Here is a 16,402-nt window from a genome sequence, read left to right on the forward strand (position 1 = left end):
CTTACAGGTCACCTCGGGTACAGAGTCTCGGAGTCAGAGTGCCTGAATTGACTCAGAATCACTCATTGGAATGACAGCAACCGCCTCTGTCTGTTTCTGATCCTGTCTCTGAAAACTCTGGACCCAGAGGAATATTGGGATCTAAGTGGAACCTCCAAAACTGTGGTAGTGGGATTTGCTTCTCCACGCTTGAAGAATCAACTCGATCAATTTGGCTTCCCCCTGTAACCCAGCTGGGCAGTGAGACACCACCACCCCCCACCGCCCCCCCCATGAACAGTGAGCACACGTGCCTGGAGCGATGGGCAGCCATTGCTGCGGCGCCCACAAAAGCCCTGGTATCGAACCCACAACACTCAATAGCCTGGAGCTTTAACCGCTGAGCCACCACTGCCCCCTACAGCCACCACTGTCCCCTACAGCTGCTTATTGTTACCAGATTGTCGCTATTATTGGGCTTCGAACATCAGGGCTGTTCCTGCATGTTACGTGTTGCTCTGTTCAAAACTACCCATACCAGAATCTTTGTCTAGCTGTTCACTAAACCAGACTGTAAAACAGTCCCTGAAAATCTGGCTGCAGTTTGAACAGTCTTTTCACCAAGTGAATTATCTATATACAGCTTGATGATGAACAACAACATTCCCTCCCTCTACCATTAATGAGGCCTTTTCATCTAGGGGAGAAAAAGGAGTAAATGTCTTAAATCTGTTTATTGATAAAAGGTTTGCATCTTTTGAACTTCAAACTGAATTTAATCTTCAAGCTCATTTTTTCAGGTATTTGCATAGTGCATTCCTTACACTGGACTAAGACCAGGCTGGCAGAATTTGTTTAAAACATGAATCTAATGTGCAAAAGATATCAAACAGAACCAACACAGGAACATGTTGGTTTTGTCCAAAAATGTCTGACTTTTGGAATTATGTTTTATGAGTCTTCAAACAGCCGATCCAGCCTTTCCCTACAACAGCAATATTCGGGGACTCCTCAAGGGCTTTATTTGGGGATATCTTGTTCTAAAAGTGCTGGCCAAGACTGCTTAGATTACTTAAAGGGAAACAGAAAAACTCTCCTACCTAAAACTGGGTGCAGTGGTAATACTACTGATTAATACTAACTTTCATAACTTCACTGACAATGACTGCTTTAGGGGCTAGAGATCATATATTTAACCGCCCAAATTCAAGGGTAGAAGGGGCAGAACTGCTTGTACTTGGAAAGATGGAAGAATTGATATAAAATCTAATAAGAATTTTAAAGCAGATTACAGACCACAGTCTCAATACTGCAGAATTTGTCTGACATACTATGAGACTGATGTATTACAAGCAGAAAACTGACTGAATAAATGAGTGGAATCAAGTAAATCACGTAAATCACTTACCTGCCAACTATGCAGTTGACTAACTTGACACAGCGTGACTGAAGAGCCAGTCAGTCCTGGTCTGGCACCTTCTTGATGTATCCGGAGAAGAAGATGGAACCCAGGCGCTCAGGTGAAGCACAAGGCTACGTTGCATCACGCAGAGAAAAGTGTAGATTGATGGTGCCAAAGCCACCTGGAAAACAGGAGACCATGGTGTTACTCTTTAGGGTCGATACTTTTAAGGGTTTTACTGAAGAATCAACAGTGAGAACACTGCCCCGAGGAGCTGTCCTCTGTGCCGGAGCAGGTGGACCTTGAACCGCTTAGCAGAGATAAACGGCCGTGGTGGTGGACTCTTCCTCTGCTTTTCCCAGCCACGCTGAAACTTCCGTGCCCTCTCCGGTGCGGGAGAGGAGACGACGACCTTCTAAGTCTGCCACGTCGGTACTGTTGGAATTAGGGCGGTCGCGTTGGATGAGTCATGGGCAGCCTCCAGCCTCATCTTCCATCTGTGGAGTTTGGACTGCTTCTACAACTGCAGCTGGATCTGCCATACAAGCTTGACGACCTCCTGGAGAGCGCATTCCTCCGTGGTCGCCTCAGAGTAAACACCGAGACAGAAACGCAGTAACACCGGGAGCAGAGAGCACAAGAATCACAACAACTGGCTCAGTTAAAGAAGACAAAGCTAATAAAAAGGTACCCAGTTCCCCATTAAAGAGTACAATACGCGTCCTTACCTGAATGTGGTCAATGTTCACAGTAGTGATGGTTGCAGTGTGTTACAACATAATTACAGTGAACAAGGATTTCATGCTGTTTGAATAATGTTTCACATTATGCAGCAGAGAGCATGAAGATCAAGGGTAAGATTGATCAACTGAACTGTGAAGTCTGCAGACAAGAGAAATCTGCTCAGAGTAGAAACAGAACCTGATGCACGAGCAAAAGAAGCACTTGAACTAGTAAATACTGACCTAGCTGATCCAATAGGGCTGGGGGAGGACGCAGATACGACTAAAGGTTTAGCAGCGAACACTCCTGTGTGTGGGTAAAGACGGCAAAGAAACACTGATTGGTGACTGGTGATGTTCTAGATACTGTATTATTGAAGGAGACTGGGTTGACATTGAGGCTGAAGCATGGAGCACTGGGCATTAGAAATATGACAGCGTTCTGGGTTAATGATGAATAAGTGAGGAAGAATTGAGGACAGACTGACGAATAAAGACTCTGAAATAAACAGAATATATGCACAAAAGTTCAGAAAGGTTATTTGTGATGCTGTTGCATATTTATTGACCTACTTATGAGTGTGTTGGCTACAGGATCTATAAATAAAGGCTCTATATAACCTGACATTGTGGTGAGATGTTTATCATAAAATCGGTTCACATTGGGGCCCCTTTTATATTTATGTCCCCCACAAACAAAATACACCACTGATTCAGTTTCACAGAGACTGAGTTAAATAAGGTGGTTAGCAGTCATTACTTCATTGAAAATGACTGCTTTAGGGGCTAGAGATCGTCTGGGGTAAGAATGTAAGCTGTGCACATATAACACAGAGAGACGCACACTTTTCTCTATTGTCTATAAGTATAAGAACACCTCTTCCTCAGTGTCAAATACAAATACAAAGCAAATAGGACCCAATACAACAGGATGCCTATGTGTAAAAATGAATATCTGTAAGGAATTTCAGTTCAGGCCTTTTCCAAGTACAACTGCACAGGGGAGTAAATCTGATGCAACTCATAGGTTAGCTTTTCGGTACGTAACAATTTGCCAATCTGCTTCAACCACATCCTTCTGGAAGGAATATCTGATTTTGACCAGAAAAACAGAATACACTTTTTAGCTAGATCAAATAAAATATGTAAAAGACTGATTGAGTCATCTTCCAGTGAAGGATCTACAGCATTTAAGAAATTCACTGCTCGAGACAAACTGTATGCCAGTTGTTTTTTGTACAGCCAAATAAATTTCCTTCCAGTAATCCTGTAACTTCACACACAAGTAGAAAACATGTAAAACTGTACACACTTCAGCAAAGCATTTAAAACACATGTTTGAAGCATTAGGGAATATACTGTGCAAGCGGACAGGTGTAAGGAAAGATGTGATTACAAATATCCGAGACCCCAGACCTCATCATCAAACGTCAATCCTATACCCCTCTCCCAAGTTAGTTTTAATTAGTCATAACATGAGTCCATGTTGGATGAAGTAATGTAAAGAGTTGAGATTCTACTTTCTGAGCTGTTTGAGGTGAACTGTCCCTCCAATTGGTTGAGCTGAAATCTAAACTTGCCACTTTTCTGACAGGACTGGGTAAAAAAAATAAATAAAAAAAAATAACGCTCAGTATTAGGGAGTCCAAAAAGTGTTTTGAGTTGTTCAAATAGGTTTAAAACTCCTGCTGTAAATAAACTAGAAAAATCCTCTATGCCCCTTAAAGTCCAATTACTAAGCCCAATGTGCCCAAACTGAGGGGGTAGATCTGGATTAAAGGTGAGTGGTGACCATAAAGAGATACAATTAGAGACTTTCATATATTTTCTAGCGTCTCTCCAAGAAAGCAACGTATTGTACACTACAAAGTTATCAGAGAGAGACGGTATTTTGTCAATTATACATAAATGGTAGGGAAGTACATCTCATACACAGTAGAGACTTATGACTGATATGTTACCTACCTGGTGATCCTGGGGGAATGAGGGCGCTGAGTGGGTCTTCTAGGAACCTAGCAGGACCCACGGTTAACCTAGAATGGGGAAAGGATGATGTGTGATGAAGTCAGTGGTAGCTGACTAATTACTAGCTCATACACAGCAAAGACTTGTGACTCTGACATGTTACCTACCTGGTGATCCTGGGGGAATGAGGGCGCTGGTGAGTGGGTCTTCTAGTGGGTGAGCTAATAAACAACTGGGTTTATTTCCAATCTCAGTATTTCTGTTTAGAAAAAAGTAACAACTTACAAACTGGTCCCTGCTAGTAAATACTAAATTAAAGCTTAAGCTTGAATACACTCCTCATATTTCTATCAGACTGTGTTTGTGTTCTAGTTGCAGCATCTCAGCTTATAAAATTTGTTTTTTTCCAGAGAAACGCATAAGAGATCAAATGACCTTGCAAAGTGTCTGAGGGTGTCCCAGTTAATTGCACTGTTAACTGGAGAGTTGCAGTTGTCTTGCCAATAGACAACTGTCCTTCAGGGCCTCACTGCATCGGGCAGAGAAAAGTGGAGAATGATGGTACCGAAGCCACCTGCTGATGATCACGACTCCTGAAAAAAAGACTCAGTCGTTACTCTTTGGTCCCGATATTTTTAAGGGTTTTACAGTAGAACATCCAACAACGAAAATACAGTCCTGAGGAGTTGTCCTCGGTGAGGGAGCAGGTGAAGTCAAAGAGCTGAACCTCGCGCCAGTAAGTTGAGGTGAAAACTGGCTGTGGTGGTGGAGGAGCCCTCGGCTTTTCCAGGCCACGCCAACGACCCTAGGTCCTTTCCAGTGCCAGATTGGAAACAACAACCCTCTGTGTCCGCCGTGCCAGTAGTGCTGGATTTAAGATGGCCAGCGTTGGAGGAGTCACGGGCAGCCTCGACTTCTATCGATGGAGTTTGGACTGCTTCTACAACAGCAGCATTCAAGCTTGATGACCTCCTTGCAGAGCACCTGTAGATCTCGCTCCTCCACGTTCAAGTTTCTCGAGTATAAACACAGACAGAAACGCAAGCGACGGTCAGTGAGAGAGAACTGTACAGTAACACAGGGAGCAGAGAACACAAGGATCACAAAAACTGGCTCAGATAAAGAAGACAAAGCTAATATTAAAGACTATGAAGCAGGGACTCAACTGTTCGTGTCGAATCAGAGTTTTGAAAGCAGAATCGCAATCGAAATAAAAAAATATAGAAAAAGTGTAGGATAGGATTACTGCGTTTACAGGTCAATGCTCTTCATGATCATTCAACATGATCACAGGTAGACATAGGACATTGGGTAAAGTGGTGCAAGCAAAACAGCTGATAGGCCTTACCATGCTTACAGAGTTGCACCCTTTATTGGCCCAATATCATTCATTTTGAGACCAGAAATGTTTTGGAAATTCGTCAACAAAAGTCAAGTCTTGTTATTCTCACTTGGCAGCTTAGATCTTGAACGTGTAACAGAAGTATTATCAATTATTTGTATCCTCAATATATTTATACTGGTTATACTGATTTCCCACAATTAAAACAAGCACATTCTCTCCTACCTTCAATCTCGCCTGCTCCAGAGTCCCCTGTCTCAGTCCGGCAGTACATTAACTGAGCTTGTAACAATGTCTCCTGTATTAATTTCACATGTATAGTCCGAAACCATTGTGTATTAAACTCCGCTCCCTTGTTTTAGAACCATAATAATAATAATAATAATAATAATATCATCTCCAAAAAGTTGCTTTAAAATCGTAAAATTTTCAAAAAAATAAATTCGGATCCCTTTACAAATTTCTTTATGTTGAACATTACTGAGAATTAAATATCCTAAAATCTATCGTCTAAATATCTAGATTCTCAGGGTTGTTTAAACCAGAGAATTTTTCAGGGATCGAAATGTATCGCAATTCAAAGTTTCCAAGAACTGTGAGACTGAAATTATCTTAAGGCAATGCTTTGGACATCTTAGTCCTTGAGTCCAGATCGCTGCAAAAAGTCAATTATCTAAAACTAATTTTATTAATTAATTATTATATTAATTAATATAAAAAAGGATCTAGGTTAAAGTAACCTGAAGGTCTAGGAATATGGCGTCCAGTCTCCTCCTGTTTATTCTAAATTCGTAAGGCAAGCGGTCTAATTAATTTACTTAGTCACCTCGGGTACAGAGTCTCGGAGTCAGTAGAGCGCCTGAATTGACTCAGAATCACTCATTGGGATGTGGGCGGCCGCCTCTGTCTGTTTCTGATCCTGTCCCTGAAAACTCTGGACCCAGAGGAATATTGGGATCTCGGTGGAACCTCCAAAACTGTGGTGGTCTAATTTACTTCTCCACACTTAAAGAATCAACTCCAGTCAGTCAGACTTATGAACAAGGCTTCCCTCCGTAACAGCTGTGCAGAGAACACACACAGAGGACAGTGAGCACACATGGCTGGAGCAGTGGGCAGCCGTTGCTGCGGCGCTCACAAAAGAAGGTGAATGGTTTGCTCAAGAGTGGCAGTTTGCAGAGCCCGGGTATCGAACCCACAGCGCTGTCATCAATAGCCAGGAGTTCTAACCGCTGAGCCACCACTGCCCCCTACAGCCACCACTGCCCCCTACAGCTGCTTATCGTTACCAGATTGTCTCTATTATTATTGGGCTTCGAACATCAGGGCAGTTCCTGCAGGTTACGTGCTGCTCTGTTCAAAACTACCCATACCAAAATCTTTGTCTAGCTGTTCACTAAACCAGACTGTGAACCAGTCCCTGAAAATCTGGCAGTTTGAAGAGCCTTTTCACTAAATAAATGATCTATATACAGCCCGATTATGAACAACAACGTTCACTCCACAACAGCAATATTCAGGGTGACTCCTCAAGAGCTTTATCTGGGGAAATCTTGTTTAAAAGGTGATGGCCAAGACTGCTTAGATTACTTAAAGGGAAAGAGAAAAACCCTCCTACCTAAAACTGGGTGCCACGGTAACTTTAATACTACTTGGCAACCTGTCTTTGCTTAAATAGACAATATGGACTCTGATGATTAATTGGCTGGTTAGCACCCAGTGTGAAATCTATTTCACTATTTAAAATTCTGCAGTCATTTAGATTTACTCTCTTAGCCTTTGCGTTTTTTTGGACACTTGTATGTGCTTTTATAACTTCATATTCAAAAATTACCTGAGTTAATCAATGCAAAAAGACTCCAGGGGTCTCTGTGTGAACGGGTTTTATTACCCCCACCAATGTAAAACAGACCTACACCCTCGATTTAGTTTCACAGAGAGTGAACTAAGGTGGTTCACTTCAGACGGGCCTGGACATGTACTGGCTTAAGCAGTTTGGAGGTTTGGAGTCTGACTGTTTGAGGCTGTGGACAGGTGTCTTCTATACAGATAACGATGTCCAACAGCTGCCATTAATACAGGTAACGAGTGGAGGACAGAAGAGCTTCTTAAACAAGTTACATGTCTGCGAGAGCCAGAGATCTTGCTTGTTTGTGGGTGACAAAATACTTATTTTCCATCATAATTTACAAATAAATTCTTTAAATGTGATTTCCTGTATTTCTCATTTTGTCTCTCATAGTTGACGTGTACCTATAATGAAAATTACAGACCTAGTAGGAGAACAGGCACCATCAATGGCTGACTAAATGGCCTGGCACCTTCTTGATGTTCCTGGAGAGAACAATGGACCCCAGGCGGCTCAGGTGAAGCTCCTCTCTGTGGTAGAGGACCAGACGCATCTGAAAGCTCTCCCAGTTCTCTATGAATTCAGCGCAGACGGACCTGTCCCAGCAGTGGAGCGATAAGAGCTGGGGAAATGGCTCGCTCGCTCACTCGATGGTAAGTGGGCAGGGGGCCGAAGACGTTGATCCTCATGTCTGGCTTTTTCCGAACAGTGTCCAGAAGCGTACGGCAGTGCTTCTTCAGGGCCACGCTGCATCAGGAAGAGAATCGTGGAGAACGATGGTGCCAAAGCCACCTGGCAACGTCCAGGACACGGGCACCTGGAAAACAGGAGACCGTGACATTACTCTTTTAGGGTTGATACTTTTAAGGGTTTTACAGAAGAATCTCCAACAGTGAGAACACCGCCCTGAGGAGTTGTCCTCGGTGCCTGAGCAGGTAAAGAGAAGAGGTCCTCGAACCACTTAGCAGAGGTGAAAAATGGCTGTGGTGGTGGTGGAGCCCTCTGCTTTTCCCAGCCATGCTGGCACTTCAGGTCCTCTCAGGTGCGGGAGTGGAGACGACGACCCTCTGTGTCCGCCGCGCCGATAGAGCTGGAATTAAGACGGTGGCGTTGGAGAAGTCACGGGCAGCCTCCAGTCTCGTCTTCCATCGATGGAGTTCCCTCTACAACAGCAGCTCGATCTGCCGCAATAGCTTGACCTCCTGAAGAGCGCGTTCTTCAGTGGTCACCTCTGAGTAAACACAGAAATACAAGCGGCAGTCAGTGACACTGTACTGTACAGTAACACAGGGAGCAGAGAGCACAAGGATCACAACAACTGGCTCAGATAAAGACGACAAAGCCACAAAAATGGTACCAAGTTCACCATTAAAGAGTACAATAGGCTTTATTACCTGAATGTGGTCAATGATCACAGTGGTGATGGTTGCAGTGTGTTACAATATTCAAACAGCATGAAATCCTTGTTCACTGTAATTATGAAGTTTCACATTATGCAGTAGAGAGCTTGAAGTTCAAGGCTAAGATTGATCAACTGAACTGTGAAGTCTGCAGACAAGAGAAATCTGCTCAGAGTAGAAACAGAACCTGAAGCACAAGCAAAAGCAGTACTAGTACATACTGACCGAGCTGGTCCAATAGATCCAATGATATCGTGAAAAGTTTGGCAACAAACACTCCTGTATGTAGGTCAAGACGCCAGACACAGAGACTAGTGATATTCTAGATACTGTTGTACTGAAGGAGACTGGGTTGACATTGAGGCTGAAGCATGGAGCACTGGGCATTAGAAATATGACAGCGTTATGAGTGAATGATTAATAAGTGAGGAAGAATTGAGGACAGGCTGATGAATAAAGACTCTGAAATAAACAGAATACATGCACAATATTAAATAAAAGTTCAGAAAGGCTCCAGGTCTATATCATAGTGCTACTAAATGAGTTCATTCAAAGAGAGATGTGTATACGCTCAACAGGCAGGAGAAACAAAGCTAATAATTACCACTCAAAGCTTAGATCAAGACAACAGCTTTAACCTGCCTCTGACCGTTTTCACTGGTTAAACTATGGGGTTTTAGCGCCCCCACAAGGACGAAAAGAGGAAAAGCAATAGCCTCTGAGCAGTAGTTCAATAAACACCAGGACGTTGACTAAGAACACAAATTTAGCACATATCCACAGAATTACACCATCCATACTAACCTAAAACAGCTCAGTAGCGTGAAACATGAAGAAATAACAGTAAACCATGAATATTCAGTAATACATAGGTAAACACTGAAGCTACACTGCTAAGGAGATAGCTAGCATAGCAACAGAACTAAACCATTCCCAAACTAAATGAACAGCAGCTTACTTTGTGTCTCAGACTCTAAATTAAAGGCACCCACAGTCACACAGCTTGAGCAGTTTATAAAGTTCAGTCTTCCAGAGGAGCTACAGAGCTCGGTCACACCGGCTCGTTTGCCCTGCGCACTGCTGCAAGACCACGCTGCTGCTTTACAGCGGAGGCTCCTGATTGGCTGAAACTCCACATTATATACTGACCAATGCGGCTGAAGCTTCATGAATATTAAATGAGGTCACTAATTTAAGGAGCTTTTGGACAGATCCACGGTTGGAGATCCACTCAGACATTTACTGAGGATTACTCAGATGCAGTCTGTGAACTTCCTGAAATCTAAGGGTAAAACAGTTAAAAGCTTGTCTGTAAACTGAATAAATCATTGTGTGCTCTCAAACAGCCTGGAGGAACCTGAACATGCTGCATGATTATCTAGATGTAATTGGCTTTACACAGAACCCAGCTGACCATTGAGTCTACAAACACACTGAAATCAGGAGGATAATACTGATATTCTGGGTTAATAATAATTTACCTAAATGACAGTTTTCCTACACTTAGGATGGCAGCAGCAACACAAGCCCAGAATAGTGTTGTTGAGGTGGAAGAATTTGTGTAAATTCTAATAAGGTTGTTAAAGACAAAGTCTTGATACTGCAGGGTTTATCTGAGATACTATGAGGGACACTGATGAATTTAAAATTTAATACAAGTAGAGAAATGACAGAATAAATGGTTAATAAATTAGAAAAGAAATTATGTAAAACTACTTACCTGCCAACTATTCAGTTCACTAATGTCAGGAACTCGCTGCGTCAGGAGGAGAATAGTAGAGAATGATCATGCCAAAGGCGTCATGCTGCCGCAGTGCCAAGGACATGCCAACGGCATCTGGAAAACAGGAGACAGTGGTGTTACTCTTTGGGCTCGATACTTTTTAGTGGTTTTCAGTAGAATCTCCATCAATGCGAACACTGCCCTGAGGGGTTGTCCTTGACGGATAAAGCAGGTGAAGGCAAAGCAGCGGAGGACCTCAAACCGGCTGTGGTGGTGGAAGAGCCCTCAGTATTTTCAGGCCACGCTGACGCCCCCAGCCTCCGGTTTCAGTGTGGACAAAGCTTATGGACACACAAGTGACTCAGAAGCTGAACACTCAAGGAGTCATCAAAAAGTTTAACATTGCTCTGCTCCGACCTGGATAAATTCGCATTTTCAATGGGGCCGCTGGTGCTCCCCATCCAATGTCACAAACACAAAACACGAAACTCTTTGGCCCCGATACTTTTAAGGGTTTTACCAACAATAAAAACATTGCCCACTGTGAGGATTGAAGAACTGAACCTCGCACCAGTTAGTTGAGGTGAAAACCTTCTGTGGTGGTGGTGGAGCCCTCGGTTTTTCCAGGCCATGCAGACGGCCCCAGACCCTCTCCGGTGCGGGAGTGGAGACAACAACCCTCTATGTCCGCCACGCCAGTAGTGCTGAATTTAAAATGCCCAGCGTTGGAAGAGTCCTGGACAGCCTACAGCCTTGTCTTCCGTCGGTGGAGTTTGGACTGCCAGCAGCTGTCAAACCTGATGACCTCCTTGCAGAGCGCCTAGAGATCTCGCTCCGACAGAAACACAAATGACGGTCAGTGAGAGAGTACTGTACAGTAACACAGGGAGCAGAGAGCACAAGGATCACAACAACTGGCTCAGATAAAGAAGACAAAGCCAATATTAAAGACTATAAAGTAGAGATGATCGCTCAACGGATCATATCGAATGACCTCGAGATTTAAAAGCAGAACCACATCGAAACAAAAAATATATATATATAAATATAAAAAATGTGGAGGATAGAATTACTGCGTTTAAAAGTCAATGCTTTTAGCCATTCAACATGATCACAGGTAGTTTACTGAACTTTCATTCTAAATCCAGTGAAACTAATATTAAATCAATACAAACATCATTTTGTTTAGACAGACAGATGCAGATCCATATGGGCTTATATTCTCTCTTCTCTCCTGTACATAAGGCACTCCTGAACTGATTCTTTTTTTTTTTTTTTTTTAAAGACAAAGTTTTAAAGTTCCTTTAGTGAGTACTTGTGAGAACCAGACAATATTAATATCTGATCATCAGACTGCTGCAAAACAATTACATAATTTAGTGATTAAGATATGTCAGGTGTCATGTCTAAAATATCCACATCCACACCATCATACACATCGTCACTGCAACAACAATGGCCTCCTTTTCCAAAAGGGACTTTTTAACTAGAGATGCACCCTTTCAACCTTTGACAGAGCTCCATGTGATGAATCAGGTTCCCTGCTCTGTCAGATCCCAAGAATATTCTACTGGGCCTATTTTAAGTGGAAATATCCCTACACTAGGACCAGCAGCAGAAAAACCTGAATCTGTACATTGTAGGTTTAGACTGAAAGCTCCCCATAAGATCACACCCTAGTAAATTCACAGGGAAATGTGTGGAGACTGTAAACCAGTGTTTTACTGTTCTATTACCCAATTTCACCTTCACAGGACTGCACAGATGTTCTGAGAGTGGTAAGCCTGAAACATCCACTGTTAGAATTGTGTCCGTACTGACGGATATGGGTACTGACCCCTCCATAAGTACTGAAACTGCTGCACCAGAGTCAATCAAAACAGAATTAATTTCCCAGCAAATCCTTACATTTAGACTGGGTTCCTCGCTGGGTTTCTAAATCCTCTTTACAGACTGTCTACATTTTCTCCCACCTTATCCTATTCAGCATAGTCTGGTTCTGGTTCTGTAACTGAACTCAGGTTATTGCTGCTCTGACCTACTTGATCCAGAGTACGGCTTCTACAGTGTTGCCACTTTCCTGATCTAAACGCTCTACAAAACAGTCTGATCTCCCACAATTAAAACAAGCACAGTCTCTCCTACCTTCAATCTCCCCTGCTCCAGAGTCCCCTGCCTCAGTCCAGCAGTACATTAACTGTGCTTGTAACAATGTCGCCTTATGTATTAATTTCATGTGTACAGTCCGAACTCGGCTCCCTTGTCTTAGAATCTTCGAAATCTCCAATTTGAAAAACCTTAAAAAATAACATTGATTTCCAAAATCAAAAAATTAGCTAAATACATTTGAAAGATTCTCTGGTTTAAACAACCGTGAGAATTTAAATATTCCAAGACAATATCTTCTTATCTTCCAATTTAAAACAAATCTGGACACCAAGAAATTACCAGTTCAGACAACTGTGAGACCCAAATGATCTCAAGGCAATGCTTTGGACATCTTCATTCTTTGAGTCCAGATTGCTGCAAAAACTCAATGATCTAAAACAAAATTAAAATATCAAAAGGATCCGGGTTAAAGTAACCTGAAGGTCTAAGAATATGGTGTCCCGTCTCCTCCAGTTTATTCTAAATTCGTAAGGCAAGCGGTCTAATTAATTTACTTAGTCACCTCGGGTACAGAGTCTCAGAGTCAGTAGAGCGCCTGAATTGACTCAGAATCACTCATTGGGATGTCGGCGGGCGCCTCGGTCGGTTTCTGATCCTGTCTCTGAAAACTCTGGACCTAGAGGAATATTGGGATCTCTGTGAAACCTCCAAAACCGTTGTAGTCTGATGTAGACTGTTGTAGTGAAACACCCCCCCCTGAACAGTGAGCACACGTGCCTGGAGCGATGGGCAACCATTGCAGCGGCGCCCACAAAAGAAGGTGAAGGCCTTGCTCAAGGAGTGGCAATTTGACGAGCCCGGGTATCGAACCCACAACGCTGTCATCAATAGCCTGGAGCTCTAACCGCTGAGCCACCACTGTCCCCCTACAGCCACCACTGCCCCCCTACAGCTGCTTATCGTTACCAGATTGTCTCTATTATTATTGAGCTTCGAACATCAGGGCTGTTCCTGCACGTTACGTGCTGCTCTGTTTAAAACTACCCACACCAGAATCTTTGTCTAGCTGTTCACTAAACCAGACTGTGAAACAGACCCTGATAATCTGACTGCAGTCTGAAGAGTCTTTTCACTAAATAAATGATCTATATACAGCCCGATTATGAACAACAACGTTCACTCCACAACAACAATATTCGGGGTGACTCCTCAAGAGCTTTATCTGGTGAAATCTTGTTCAAAAGGTGCTGGCTAAGAGCGCTTAGATTACTTAAAGGGAAACAGAAACCCTCCTACCTACAATTGGGTGCAGTGGTAAATTTAACTCTACTTGGCAACCTGTCTTGACTTAAATAGACAATATGGACTCTGAGGATTAATTGGCTGGTTAGCACCCAGTGTGAAATCTATTTCTCTATTTAAAATTCTGCAGTCATTTACATTTACTCTCTTACCCTTTGTGTTTATTTGGACACTTGTATGTGCTTTTATAAAATTACCTGTATTTTTAGAGGTTTAATTTTAGCACGAATGCAAAAAGACTCCAGGGGTCTCAGTGTGAACCAATTTTATGACCCCCACCAATGTAAAACAGACCTAAGCCCTTAATTTAGTTTCAGAGAGTGAACTAAGGTGGTTCATTTCAGACGGGCCTGGACATGTACTGGCTTAAGCAGGTTGGAGGTTTGGAGTCTGACTGTTTGAGGCTGTGGACAGGTGTCTTTTATACTGATAACGATGTCCAACAGTTGCCATTAATACAGGTAGCGAGTGGAGGACAGAGGAGCTTCTTAAAGAAGTTACAGGTCTGTGAGAGCCAGAAATCTTGCTTGTTTGTGGGTGACCAAATACTTATTTTCCACCATAATTTACAAATAAATTCTTAAAAAATCCTACAATGTGATTTCCTGGATTCTTCTCCTAGTTTTGTCTCTCATAGTTGATGTACATATGATGAAAATTACAGACCTAGTAGGAGAACTTGCACAATCAGTGGCTGACTAGATACTTTTTTGCCCCACTCAATGCGAAGCTGCTTGTACTCAGAAAGATGGAAGAATTTATATAAATTATTTATATAAATAAAGATTTTTCAATGTCACAATTACAAACCAATGACGGTCAGTGAGACAGAGTACTGTACAGTAACACAGGGAGCAGAGAGCACAAGGATCACAACAACTGGCTCAGATAAAGGGGACAAAGCCACAAAAACAGTACCAAGTTCACCATTAAAGAGTACAATAGGCGTTATTACCTGAATGTGGTCAATGATCACAGTGGTGATGGTTGCAGTGTGTTACAATATTCAAACAGCATGAAATCCTTGTTCACTGTAATTATGAAGTTTCACATTATGCAGCAGAGAGCATGAAGATCAAGGGTAAGATTGATCAACTGAACTGTGAAGTCTGCAGAAAAGAGAAATCTGCTCAGAGTAGAAACAGAACCTGAAGCACGAGCAAAAGCAGTACTTGAACTAATACATACTGAGCTAGCTGGTCCCACAAGGAGACCGGGATGACAATGAGGCTAAAGCATGGAGCACTGGGCATTAGAAATATGAGTGTTCTGGGTGAATGATGAATAAGTGAGGAAGAATTTAGGACAGGCTGACGAATAAAGACTCTGAAATAAACAGAATACATGCACAATATTAAATAAAAGTTCAGAAAGGCTCCAGGTCTATATCATAGTGCTACTAAATGAGTTCATTTAAAGAAAGATGTGTATACGCTCAACAGACAGGAGAAACAATGCTAATAATTACCACTCAAAGCTTATATCAAGACACCAGCTTTAATCTGCCTCTGACCGTTTTCACTGGTTAAACTATGGGGTTTTAGCGCCCCCACAAGGACGAAAAGAGGAATAGCAATAGCCTCTGAGCAATACTTTAAGACAAGATAAGATAATCCTTTTTTAGTCCCAGAGTGGGGAAATTCTCTGTCACAGCAGAAAGGGATAGCAAGACACAATGTAGATAAATAATTTACACTATATACACAATATAAATAAGAATTAAAAAAGCAATAACAGTATTATTTACAGCAAATGACTCTTAATTGCACATGGGGGGGGGGGAGTATTGCATAGAATTTACATAATAGTTTTGCATTGAGGGACCTCTGTTCCCTGAACATGTGTGTGTAGTTAAGTGTGTGTGTGTGTGTGTGTGTGTGTGCGTATGTGGTCCGCTGGGAGCAGTGCTGGTTGTACAGTCTGACAGCAGCAGGACGTTGACTAAGAACACAAATTTAGCACATATCCACAGAATTACACCATCCATACTAACCTAAAACAGCTCAGTAGCGTGAAACATGAAGAAATAACAGAAACCATGAATATTCATTAATACAAGCTACACTGCTAAGGAGATAGCTAGCATAGCAACAGAACTAAGCCATTCCCAAACTAAATAAACAGCAGCTTACTTTGTGTCTCAGACTCAAAATTAAAGGCACCCACAGTCACACAGCTTGAGCAGTTTCTAAAGTTCAGTCTTTCAGAGGAGCTACAGAGCTCGGTCACACCGGCTCGTTTGCCCTGCGCACTGCTACAAGACCACGCTGCTGCTTTACAGCGGAGGCTCCAGATTGGCTGAGACTCAGCATTATATACTGACCAATGCGGCTGAAGCTTCATGAATATTAAATGAGGTCAATAATTTAAGGAGCTTTTGGACAGATCCAGGGTTGGAGATCCACTCAGACATTTACTGAGGATTACTCAGATGCAGTCTGTGAACTTCCTGAAATCTAAGGGTGAAACAGTTAAAGCTACTGAGAGAGGTTTGGCCGATTCATCTCCAAATGAAACTGTAAATCTGTTGCTGTGAACTCTGAAGCATTATGTGAACAAATACATTTTACAGTCACTGCTCTGTAAGCAGGGGATAAGGTGTGAGACCT

This window comes from Salminus brasiliensis, chromosome 14 (assembly GCF_030463535.1).
Source record: "Salminus brasiliensis chromosome 14, fSalBra1.hap2, whole genome shotgun sequence".
Classification (NCBI taxonomy): domain Eukaryota; kingdom Metazoa; phylum Chordata; class Actinopteri; order Characiformes; family Bryconidae; genus Salminus; species Salminus brasiliensis.